The following is a 13,862-nucleotide window of genomic DNA, read 5'->3' as shown; positions in this document are numbered from 1 at the left end:
TGCTCAGACCAATCACATTGCAGTATTGTGATTGGCTTAGGGAAGCCTCTGTGCTTCCTGCTTCCGTTCTGGGGGCTTGTCGGAAGGGACGCAGAAAAGAGGCGTGGCCGTTCAAAGAAGCGTTTAAAAAAAAGAAATTCCGCCTCCACCTAGCCACCTCTATTCTTGGCGGGCACCACTGGTTGCAAGCATAAAATAGCGGGGCAGCGTAATCATAAAGCCATCTTGGGCCTCTTTAATCCACTCCCAGCTCCTTCAGCTCACTGTTGAAACTTTCTACTTTTCCCTTTGTGAAGCTTTTCAATCTTTCTCTTCCTCCGTCTTTCCCATGTGTGTCGTTTGCTCGCAACAATTGTCTGATGCAGATAAATAAGTGCAGGCCCCCAAAAATATGTGCAGGTGCCCCCAACTGGCAACTACCTGCTCAAATTAAGCACTGGGCTGCCTGTTATATTTTTGAATTCAGACTATTTTATAAAAATAGGGAGCATGCACCATTTATTGAGCACATTTCCGAATTTATACTTGAGGTAGTTCTGAAGATAGTATGATTAGTGGTTAACCTGTAATCCAAACGCTCTAGTGAATAGAAAGTCAATAGAATCTACAGAAAAAAGTATAGAGCCATCGCTCACAGCAATTGAAATATCAAGTACTCTGGACCCGCTAATCCAGAGCCTATCAACTCATAATACAAAAAAAGCAGACCAAGAACATCTAGTCGAGCTCCCCCTAAGCGCTGACACAACAACCCCGAGACAGAGTATCATCAGAACAGCAGATAATGTTGCGAATCAAGGAATAAACAAAGATAAAAAGGGAGCTACATATGTATCAGAAGCAGAAGGGGGGACTCAGCAGGTCGCATAAACCTCATTACTAAAATTGCTGGAAACTACAATAACAGTCCTGAACATGCAGCCTGATAAATTAGACACCCAGATTGACCTAATGAGCCTCGTATATTGTAGGAATAAACACGAAACTGGAAACACTAGCTGCTCTAACAATGAAAAACCGAGTATTAAAAACGGTATTAAGCAAAGACTGTGTGTGTGGCCCTATAATTGATAAGTAACGTAACAAAGAGACAGAGAAAAAGAGCAAGGAAATCCAGAAAGAATAATCTCAACGTAATACAGGAAACTTCGACCAGTAGGAAATGGTTCCCCATCTTTGAAACTAAAAAACTCGACGTAGCCCCAGAGATGCAAGTCGTACAAATAAATTAAAGATCTATAGTGGAGGAAGATTGTCAACAAGGAGATCTTACCCAATGGACATCATTAAGCCATAGTATACAAACAGACGAATCATGTGATATAATGCAGATAAATCAACATCAAATTGTATGTGCATCGAAAAGAACCATCGCAAAGTGCACAACCACCAGCAGGAACTATCAGCCAAAAACCACGGGTTGCCCACAGATGGGGCAAATAGATCACCCACATGAGATGGAAAAAAAGGAAAACTACGCAAATAGAGGCAATAATCCACTAGGGGATCTCTCAAGAAAGGCACAAAGAGAGACAGTAGAAGAACCGCAAGAAAGGCAACTGTTGGGTGGTAGGAGCAACATCATGGCAAGAAATGGCACAGGAGATCCGGATTTCAGAAATTCTCCAAACAAACAGGAATCGAAGGAAAAGGTACAAAGAGTGACAGTAGAAGAACCGCAAGAAAGGCTACTGTTTGGTGGTAGGAGTAACACCATGGGAAGAAATGGCACAGAAGATCCTGACTTCAGAAATTTTCCAAACAAACAGGTATCGAAGGAAAAACTGAGCATTAAAATCAATACACAATCTGGAGTTAGATATGGTAGCATTCACAGGGAAGTAACACACCACACCGCATCGACCCAAGCTGGTGATCACCAGAATAACCCAGTGCAAAGAAAGAAATCTATGGCGAAGGAGCAAAGAAAACCTCTGGTAGGAGATATACCCAATGAAAACTTTATAATTAAAATCATTAAGGCCAAAGGTGACAGACATGAAACTACTCAAAGAGAGGTATTCCAACGCTCCGAACCAAGTCTCATACATCTGAGTGATAATCGAGAAAAGAATCTGGATAAACAGATTATATTGACACCCCATTATATTTCTCAGGGACAACAAGACCTTCTCAATAGAGGGAATTTATTAAAACTAATAGCTGAAATTCCGTCACTGAAGCATTTGTCTACTTCCGACTTGTTGTCAATTGAATTTCTCGAGAAAGAAGAGAATAGTAGTACGGAAAAAACATTATCAACATGGAAAAACGAAGATATCGTAGCACTAATAATGAATGCCAGAGAACTGTTTGAAAGTTGGGGTATCACAATGACAAGTCCAGCAAAGAGACGATATCCCGTACCTCTACTAACAGAGGTAAAGAAAAAAAAGAGAGGAATTACAGAGCGTACCTGCATACTCAGTACTCCACAATGCAAGAGGAAAAACAAACCCGGCCGGAGACGCTACAGTGAGTCCTATTCCTCAACATGAGGACAACAAATGGAACTGGATGGCTACAGCCTTAAATGTAAGGAATATGGAATGACCAGCCACAAAGGGAAAAAGCTCCACCAGGAGTAACATAAGATTTTTATCTTGGAGCATCGCGGGTGCCAAAAAAGAATTAGAGGAAGACACAGCCCCAGCTTATTGGGAGTCTTAGGACATCATCACCCTGCAAAAAACATGGATGATGGAGTGTAAGGATGTACCCAACTATACACTCCACCAAGTAAAAGCGACCAGAATACACAAGTGTGGAAGGCCGAAGGGCGGTTTGGCAACCTATATTTCAACCGCGCTAAACATTCACACAGAACAATTACAGAGTACAACACACGACCTACAAGTTATAAAAATGGAACAGTGCCCAAAAAATAATACAACAGTAATTCTAATAAATCTGTACATTCACCCGAAGGTAAAGAAAAAAAAGGAACAAATTGAAACATTAATCTCATTAGTCGCTTCGATCAGATTCGATAATCCAGATTGGGAGATAATTATAACAGGTGATTTCAATTCAAATCTAATCTATACACCAGACAATGATGATCGGCTGTTAGTAGACAATGAGCAATGGTCCGTTCCTCTACAAGCATGTGCATTAACAAAGAGACAGGATCTAAAGGGGCAACAGTTGGTTCAGACACTGGAACATCTAGGTCTGCGAGTCCTAAATGGTAGAACAAAAGAGGACAACCCACCACGCTGGACCTATCAAGGTATTCACAGGCAGTCAATTCTAGACTACGCTATGTTAACTCTTCCCTTAATGGTGTGCGTGACGAAATATAAGATCAAATACTCAACCCGAAGTGATCATGCATATCAAGTATTGGAACTGGAACTAGGTTACAATAAACATAGTGCAGCGCCCATGGAGCTGGGTCAGCTAACCACGGCAAACCTTAAAAGAATCCAATGGTCAACGCAAACCTTACCAGAACTATCAACATTGGCAAAAGAAATTGTCGAAGCCACAAATATAACAGGCAAAAACGCAGTAGAATGCTGGTCTATCTTCACCGAAACGCTATTGTTTAAGGCACCAAAAATCAATTTCGCACAGACTAGGAGGCTTAAGCCTAAAACAAATATGTCTAGGACAGCCTACTTATTAAGGAAAAAACTAAGAAAGATGGTGAGAAAAAACAATATACAAAAAAAACCAAACATACATGGCAGGATAGGAAGGAGTTGTGGACTAAGAACCCGTCATTTCAAATCTTCCATGGCTTAGCAAACAAGTCATCAAACCTGCAATCATTACTGGCAGGCAAAGCCACCTTAGCAAAAAGATCGCACGGATGGATGGTTCTCCAATCATATACTACACTTCGACCAGCGGAATACCTCGGCGCAACCTATTCGCCGCACTTAAAACTCAAATTAATGGCATCTAGATTTGGGGTATTACCAAGCCGAGTGGAACAACCATCATGGAAATATAGTGGCATCAAATCTTCGAACATGTAGAGGGGCAATAATTAAAGGACTCAGCACGACCGACCCTCTGCTAGCTTGTAAAATAATGACATTTTTACTGTATTATGAGACAAATTTTAAAAATGAGAAGGACACTTCTGTTGTTTACTAAGATAATGTTTAATTCATAAGTGGGTTCCTGTTTTTTTTTTTGTTTTTTTTTTTTAAATAAAAAAATAAAAAAATATATCATTCTTTTAAATAATGTTTTATATTGATCTTATATTTGTATTGTTAAATTGTTATGGTTTTAATTAACTTAAACAATAAAGACATTCATAGTGGTTAACCGGTAGACCTGCTGTTAGTAATTGGGTCTCTAGTTGGCAGTAGTTTGCACCCTGTCCAAGTAGGGACCCTCACACTAGTCAGGTTAACTATTTCGCTGCGGCGCCCGCAGCACTAAGGGGCAGGGGTGACGCGCGGCGCTCCGTCGCTTGTGACAGAACCGCTCCGTCACGCCCCTCGGGTGGGCTGTGCTTGTGATGGAGCAGTTCCATCACGGCCCCGCCCGCTCAATAGAATGCGCCGCGCAGGCGCAAAATCAGCATCGTGCAGGCGCGGCGAGCGGGCCGTGATGGAACCGCTCCGTCACCAGCACAGCCCACCCAAGGGGCGTGACAGAGCGGTTCCGTCACTAGCGTGGGAGGGGTTAAGGGAGTCACACCGCTAAGATACCCCCTGCTCACACCCTTGATAACTTGGCACAAGCAGTCAGGATTATCTCAAAGGCAATGTGTAAAGTATGTGTACACACACACACTCACACAGTAACACAGTGAAAGCGCTACAAAAGGAGTCCAAACCAATTTAGAAAAATAGCCAATATATATCTAAAAAAAACAAGGCGAAAACAACAAAAAATCCAACATACATAAGTCAAAATATTAATTTTAAAAGATTAAGCAAGTTTAGTTCATAGAAATCAATGGATGCATTCGTTTTAGCACAAAGTACCTTAGATGTGTCAAAAATCAAAGACCGTGCAAGGTGCAGAAGAGGTGAGGCACCAGACTAGCAAAGCAATGCGTCCATTCCTTACTAAACAGGGAAGGTGATGCATCAGTTCCTTACTGGCAGAGAAGGTGAAGCGTCGGTTCCTTACTGACAGGAGAGAGGATGCGTCAGTTTCTGGAGGCGTATTCTTGGTTTCTTAATGCAGTGCGGTGTTGATGAGGAATCAGCGCCCAGTGACCATGTGTCAAAAATATAGATGCGCTGCATTGATGTGCCAGCAGTGAAGCAGACAGTGTGCCAATTTCAGTGCCGCGAAGTACGCACTATGTCGATTCAACAGCCGTGAGTCAGAGTAAGTGCCACGGATGGTGGTGACATGCTACTCGGGCTCATGCTGTGGCTATTTTTCAGATGCACTGCGATGGCACGCTAGGACATGCAGTGAAAGCTGTGGTCGATTCATCAGGCTGAGACCATGCTTCGGGGCAAGCAGCGGTGATGTATGAATCTTTTACAGCAGTGTGGCGATAAAACAGGCACTGAAGGCGATGCATGGATTTTCTCCTTAGGATCACCAAGTTACACTTCCATTGGCCCTGGGACTGGATTTGGAGCGACTTGGCAAGTTAGGGCTCTCAGCAGCAGTACCTAGGCACTGGCAGGTGAAGTCTTCAATGGCCCTGAGACTTCTTAATAGGAGACAAACTCAACTCAAGACCTTGGAGAAGATTGGAAGCAGGATACCGTCCTTTCACTCGCAGGAAGGAAGCTGCAAAGCAGAAGGCCAACTCAACAAACCAAACAGGAAAGTGGTTGTCCCTTCACCAGCTCTTCTTCCAGGCAGAATATCCTCTGTCCAGAAGTGTTCTGATTTTGGGGTGTCAGTGGTCCAATACTCAAACCCACTTTCTGCCTTTGAAGTAGGCAAGCTTGAAAAGAACGTCTTTGAAGTGCACAAGACCCTGCCTTTCCATGACCTGCCTCCAACACACTACAGGGGGTGGAGACAGTTTTGTTTGAGGGCAGGCACAACCCTATTTTGGTGTCAGTGACAATCTGGCCAACCACTCTAGGTCAGGAAGGCCTATCAGCCTCGCGATAGGCCATCAGGATATACAGGGCACACCTCCGCTCCATTTGTGTGACAGTCTAGAGTGAATGCACAAGAAGCCATCTGCCAGCCAACCCAGGCCTTTATTTTACAGACAGGCAGAGGCACAGAATGGTTAAGCAAGAAAATGCCCACTTTCTAAAAGTTAGGAAAAAAGGGGGGTGAGACCCATAGGACAGAAACCAGGCAGGGCAATATATAATAAGTACAACGAAAGAAGTGCCTGTAATCCTAATTTATTCAAGCAATCATACAATATTCTTTTGGGTGATTGGGTTATTTATTTTAACCTTTCTTTATTTTAAAGCTTTTTATCTTTATTTTATGTATAAGGACTTCACATCCTTCCAGTTAAACACATATCAAAAAACATTTACATATTTGCAAACATTCATATATCTTTACAACATTTAAAACATTTACCACATTATACATTACAAACATTTATTACATCATCATCATGGCTGCTCTTTGTATCTGATTTGCTCTCCTCCTTTTCTTCTACTTTGCTCTGTTTTATCTTTCTCCTCTCTTGTTGTTTCTTCTCCTCTTTACTCTTGCTGTCTCTCATCTCTAACACTGCTGCTGCCTGTGACCCCTGTCGTCAGCCTGTACATGTCCCTGCTATTTTGAACTCTGCATGTTCCTGTTGTCATTCCTAAAGAAGTGGAAGATGACGTGTTTTACTTTCTTACCTACACCCATTGCAAAAACAAAATGTACACCAAATAAAAATGCTTTTTTGCATATATTAATCAGTGCGGTATGACTGAGTTTATTGTGGAACAGGTGGCTGCTTGAGCACAGCAGGTCATGTCACTGCTAGTGCTGCCTGTAATTAGTAGGTCCAGGGATGACGACGGCATCAGCATCCACTTCTCAGCTTGCTGTGATCCTGCCTGCTACAGCACAGACATTGTTCCCAGCCGTAATGCTGCTATGCCGTTATGTATGGCTGTGGTGCCTACTGGACTCACTCACGCTCAGCAATTACCATGCTGGGGTGCAGTGCACAGATTCTACTAGTGACGCCATGGCGCATAAAAGTTGTGTTGGGCCACAGCCCCATCGAGCACATTGAGGATATTAGCAATGCAGGGATGCCGGTTATGATACTTTGATTAGGCAACAAGTGGGCAGTCCACACTTTTATTTATTCTTCCTCAAGAGCCCTCACTCCCAGTTTCCAAATGCTATATGTAATTAAGGAACATTTTCAAATCGCGCACCATTCTTCCAACTGGGACTGCCATCATCAACTGAGGTGGGACTCCATTAGACGTCAAAATCAATGTGCTCACCAAACACTTTCTTCGCTAGGATTTGCCATATTTGGTTTTCGTGTAAAGTTTGTACAGGGAACAACGTGATCTGTTATAGACAGGAAATGTTTCAAGATTAATTTTGAATTGTCTACAGGACACAATTCCTTTTCTTTTGTCCCTTCATCTATTCCAACCACTCCCTACCCTACTGAATCTGAAACCCCCCCTTTTGACACCCACTGAGCACTAATGTGAATAATGACCACATTCACCGTTATGTTACGTAATGTATGAATTGAATACCAAATAACTGTGTATAAATTGAATACCAGTGCTTACAGCTGAATTAAACTCAGTTTCTTTCTGACATGGTTAATGTGTACCTTTGAACCATTTAATGATGAAATGAATACTATGATTATGTTCCGTAACCGACCATTCCTTTTTGTAACTAGAAGTACTTTTGGTTACATGCTCCGATATTAAAAACCATAGAGCACCACAATTGAATAAAATCTCTTACCAACTTAAGAGGCTAGAAAGGCACCCACATGATAATTGAATTTAGACTGAGACACAGCATTGCTCTCTGTGCCTACCTGCCTCTATACCAAACACAACATCTCCACAATCCTCAAAATTCAGATGGCTGGATCTTGCTCTACCTCAAACAATTTGAGTCATCACAAAGCACTTTATAAGAGTCCACTGACTCCCCCAGCAAACTTGTATCCTCTTTAAGTAGTCAAATGAAAAGCACTACATGTTTTGGGGCATTTCCAAACTCCAATCCGACCCATTCCTACACAGAATAAATCCAGAGGATTATTCCACTTAAAGGATGTCAAGTGGAAAGGAGCACCTGCACATCAGGAGTACAAAAAAGTGGATTATTAGTAAGTGGGGTTATTCACCTGCAGATAGTAATAACACCACAATCACTAATAGGTCCAGTCAAGTCTCTATAAGTTTTCCTTGGTAGCTTGGCAAACAAGCAGTCAGGTTTAACTTAGGGGACAGATACGTGCAAAGTATTCAATATCACCAAAACAGTAACTAAGTAAAAGACACAACACAATAAAAACCCAACTTCAATTTATAAAAATTGAGAATATTTTTTTCTTTAAAATGACTCAAAAATGACAAAACCCAATGTAGAGAACCGTAGATATGAATTTTTAAAGATTAAACAACATATTGTGCACTCTAGTGCCAAAAAGCTTAATACGCCACTCGTGGCTATCTGGCCATGCTGGCCTAGGACAAAGTCAACGATTTAGGCGGACTGCAATGGAGCTCCGGTTTGATAAGGTGAAAGCTAAGTTCTGGGCAAAAGTTTACCTTATGACTTACTCTTTTTCTACCAGCTTTTCTCTCAATGTCAAGTCCTCGTGTTCCTTGAATCCAGAGTTTGATTTGACAACGGTGGCATATTGCCGCACGATGTCTCAATGAGCCTCTGAAAATTTTTGTCCTCGACATCAATGGGGAGGAGCTCTGGAGCTTTCATCGGGACAAACCATCACAGTCAGGCTGATTTGTAGGTCGTCATTGGCAGCTTGACTCTTGGCTGTGAGTTGGTCTCCTCCTGGTACCTTTCAGCAAAGCTTTGTAGAAAGTTTCCAAACTTTCAGATCTTGTTCCTTCTTGGTTCCTTTGGTGAGATAAGTGCCCAGCAGCACCAGGCAAGGGTTCAGTGACTTCTGATTGCCTCTTGAGGGCAACGGACTCAATCTACTACAATGCAAATCTAGTTGTACCTGGTCAGCTGGGGTAGACGTCTCTTCGTCTGCTGCCTTGTTCAGCACTTTTGTACCTGTTGCTGCTCAGGGAGTCCACTCCCTTTCCTTCGAATCAGGCACAGTTCTTTCTTTGTGGAAACTTGAGAGTGCGGAAAGTGCAGTCCTTCTGAGTGCAAGCCTTCTGTGGTGCAGTCCGAGAGTCTGTGAAGTCTAGCATATCTTTGACCCAGATTGCTCTATTCTCCCAAAATAAAAATGGAGAACTTCTCTCCTTGGTGTGTGTGTGTGTGTGTGTGTGTAACCCAACCTAAATGTGCGACTAACAACTCACTACAATCCCCTTTCATGCCATTTCCTAATCTAATTAGAGGGGCTCCCATCTAGCTGGGGATCAAGGAAGTGGGGAATGGCCTGGGCCTTACGACATCTGTTCTCCTGCCTCTGAAGTCCACCTTATCGCTCCAGCCCTATTCCCCTCCCCGGCTTCACAAGGAAGCAAATCTCCTCCAACGAAATGGCTGTATTGTTTCAGCTTAGGCCTCAGTCTTGACACCTACTCAGGCATCAGATTGGCTCAGGCTGTCAAAGGCTGGCCAATGAGAAGAGGCTGCTACAGTGCTGTTTGAGATAACTTTGGGATAGTACGTTCTAAAATTACTTTCCTGTAATATTTATAATATATACGACTGTTACAAGTTGTTAGATTTGTGGTCACCATTATTTTGAACCAATTGCCAGCTAACTCCAATTAAAAGTTAGACTTTATTAAGTTGAATAATATTTTCAACCTATGGGGCTAGCAGTACTACAATAGGTACAAACAACGTTTGCTGTTTTTTTCTTACCAGGAAGCATAAAACATATTTTGCATTGCCTCAGCTTTTTATAACAATGCACGATACACTTGAGACTCCTAGGGCAGCCTTTAGGGCTGACTTATATGTAATAAAAAGTTAATTGTGGATGTTTGAAGTACTGTTAATTCCAAAGTCGAATTTGGACATCTCTTTATTTTAAATCCAGCCTGCAAATCAGGCCTGGCTTTAAAATGCCACCAGACACCACAGCAGTGCAGACTCAAGTGCATTAAGTCCATTGGGATATCTACACCTACATTTCCTACCATATACTAGGGTTGTCTTGGCCAGCTACAATTATAACAATTACCATATACCTTTTGAGGACAGAGCACTGGTCCTTGTTAGCAGAACCAAGAACTACCAGCAGCAGTCACAAAATGGGGGTGATCAGGGGGAAAAGGATGACTTTCCTACAAAGGCGAAAAAGTGCATTTACACAGTGGGCTTCTGTTACACTGTGCTGAAATCTGTGCTATGTGGATTTGCTCATAAGAGCCTGTGGGAGAAGTCACATGACATTCCCCATAGTATGCCCAGAAAATTGTGCTTGGAACAGCTTCCCATGCTTCACTCTGGAATGGTTTGCGAACTGAAATATCGTAAAAGCACATTCATGTGGAGATATGCGTCTCCACCCATTTTTTTATGAGTGGGGTTCAAAAAGGCCTGTTTCTAAAACACCAGTTCTCTTATCATATGTTAATCTGCTGCTTCTCCAAGCAGAGAAAGCAATTAAGCTATGAGGTATGTGCAATGCAAAGAATATCAAAAGAAACTTCAATACATAATGCACTGTACATGATGCATAAGGTAACGGTAGTCAGAAGCGCTTATGGAAGGAGCGTTACCTTTTAAGCTGCATGCAAGATGAGTAGCTACCCAGAAAAGAAGCTCATGCATTTCCGTAATATGTGATTGAAGCAATTTACTGAGCAATGAGAGATAGAATTGATGGGCGATGTGCGAAAGTAATAATGTATGAAGAAAATTGGGTCAAAGTGAAGGGAGAGCCGCATTAATTTTTAAGAAAGTCTGAAATTGGATAGTAAATATTTTAAGTTTCAGGAGAACGGCATAATATTCAAATCCTTAAAACGATTGCCACGCTAATCCTTTAATCAATATATATTGTATTTCAAACATTTAAACACTGTAAGTCGTTGATTCTGATGAAATTATATCATTATGAATATAATGGAAATACATAAAGTGGTGTAATAAGATTTGTTCAATATGTATACTTATCTTAGTGGAATTTAAACCCCTGAATGCACTTCATAAGTGGCATTTTTAATTGCCATCATTTTCAGAAAGAATGCACAGGCTATTATGAAATTATTTGTATCTGTTTGAAATGTGTCTCTAATATAAAATGACAAAGCCATTCCTTCTTCCTTCGCTAGGACACAAAGTTGGTTTCTCACACTAAAATAGCAATTTCTACGATTTCATTATTTTATCATTTGAGAACAAATTAGAATGCACGCAGACAGTATAAGTTATTTTGTAAGAAGCCAAACCCAAAGTGGATCCAAATTATAGGAATTTTATCTTGTATGGTTTTGTTCTATTAGATTATCAAAAATTAGCATATTGGGGAGTTCAGGAACGATAGGTTGCTTAGTTAGATTGAAATATAAATACTGTTTCTTCTATAATGTCCTCCTATTGCAAGTTGTGTCTTTCTAAATTGCCCACGAAGTGCAATTGGTGCATTTACAAATTGGACCTGTGCATAAGTTTAGTTTAGGTTTAGTATTTTTATAGAGTGGCGGCCGTTACGGTAGGGGGGTGGTGACCAGGATGGGTGGCGGGGCATGAGAGTGGGAGGGGGGAAAATAAAAAATGAACCTACCTTATCGCGCGTCTCTTCCCCATCTCTCCCACATTCTCTCTCATCCGCTCCTCATCCAGGAAGCACCCAGCTTCTCCAAGCCAATCTTAATGCTGTAATGCAGAATTGTGATTGGTTCCCCTAAGCCAACCACAACGCTGCAATGCAGCATTGTGATTGGGCGCTCAGACAGGGTAATGAGAGCCAGGCATGTTCTCCACAAAGGCTGTAATGCAGCCTGGATGGAGAAGATGCAAAGTGCGCATGACGGTTTGGCCAGGTCAAGACGGCCGGCCAAACCACATGTGCACTTTAGAATGCATGAACAACTCCTCCTTCCGGACATCACAGGAGCCAAGCCCCATCCCATGCTAATCTGATGATACAGAAAATAAAATGATAATAACTTATGTTATTATCATTTTCTTTTTTTCATTTGCAGTGCTCCGCCAGCAGTGGGGCGACGCTCCTCTGCCTTAGTGGAGGAGCTGCAGCTGTTTGTATTGCACAAGCTATCACCCTAAATGTTATCTTGGCGCTTGATAGAAGACAAGTACTCTAAAAGTCTGCAGTTGCTAACCCAAGTCTGGATGGAGAACTAAAATGAGTGTGGAAAAAGCCACGCCTTTAAGGTTTTCCTAAATTTCAGTATGTGGGCTACCTTTCGAAGATGGAGATCAATTTGATCCCTGCAGCATTGGAAAAAGCAAGGCCACTGGTTTTATACCAGTACTTGCGGTTGTTGACATTGCGGTATTCCAGGATGTCTAGCTTTACACTATTGATAGATTGCTACATAATATATATGCAGGAGTTGGGAGCGAATGACAGCAAAAATCCACCAGATAAACCATAAAAAGGACCTTTCTTAGGGTTGAATATTAATCTCTACTCTTGTGAGAATAATATAAATGAACATGTGTAAGGATTTCACCTTTTTGTGTCATTTTATCAGACCAATGCACACACACTGACCTTGTATTCTTGATCAACGGAGAGCGAGGAATGTTTCGTTATTTCTCAATATCCATAGCAGAGCCATAACATTTGCAACCAGCTCCTCTCCACTGCCTGACACCACATACATTTACTGGTATATCTTGATGAAAATTTACTTTATTTCACTGGAGTATCATATAATATATAAGCTGACTAATATTGAAGTATACAACAGGAACAGTTCAGCGCAAACTGCTGTGCCAGGTCTTCCCTGAACGGGATGCAAGCAACCCAAGACTGTTTCCACCTTGATTGGGGCTTGCCAGTCATGAGCAGCTTGATTTCAGTGGAAAAGTGAGCGTTGGACCCACATTAGGGCATACCTGTTACACTTAAGACATTGCACAGAAGCATCCCAAAAAGTGATGGGTGAAACTGGATTTGGGTTGCTTGTAACCTGCCTCATGGAGTACCTGTATCTTACACAAAATTGAACGGGTGAGGGGTTAAGACCCCTGTACTCCGGCCACCCTAGCCATACCTTAAACACACCAAAAGGAGTAGAGAGTGATACAATATATGTCTCTGTGGTGGCACGTGCTCTGTGTGGAAAAACTGCCCTCACTCACACAGTTGTGTGACATGCTTCATCATAGGGCTGCTTCAGTACACCCCTGCGCGGACCAACGCATGGGGTGGAGCAATAGGATAGGGGAAGACAAGGCACAACATATAACAAATATATAGAAACAGTTAGACTGGGATCACCAAACGAGAAAGTGCAGTGTGAATTAAAACTAGCTTGGAGGTGTCGCTGTGCTTACATTTTATCCCTGGACCCTACGGCCAGGATTAAAAACGTGAAGGATGGTGGTGACTGGAAGAGATTATGAATTCCTTACACCCCTTCTAACTGCCAATTTATCAACATGTTTCAGCAGTCGTTATGTGCTCAAAGTATAGGGTCACGCCGTCCTTCGTCAGGACCTTTCTGATCCCAAATACACAGTCACCTCGTTACCTGGAGTGTGGTTGTCCAAAAATGAATCGTTCCTACACCGAGCTATCCCCTAAGTAACTCTCTCCTGCAATACAAGTTTACACTACCCCTGTAGAAAGGTCTTGACGAAGGGGAGAAATAAAAGCAGATGAAGAGGAC

This window comes from Lissotriton helveticus, chromosome 4_1 (assembly GCF_964261635.1).
Source record: "Lissotriton helveticus chromosome 4_1, aLisHel1.1, whole genome shotgun sequence".
NCBI classification, from domain to species: Eukaryota; Metazoa; Chordata; class Amphibia; order Caudata; family Salamandridae; genus Lissotriton; species Lissotriton helveticus.
This window is presented reverse-complemented; position numbering follows the sequence as displayed.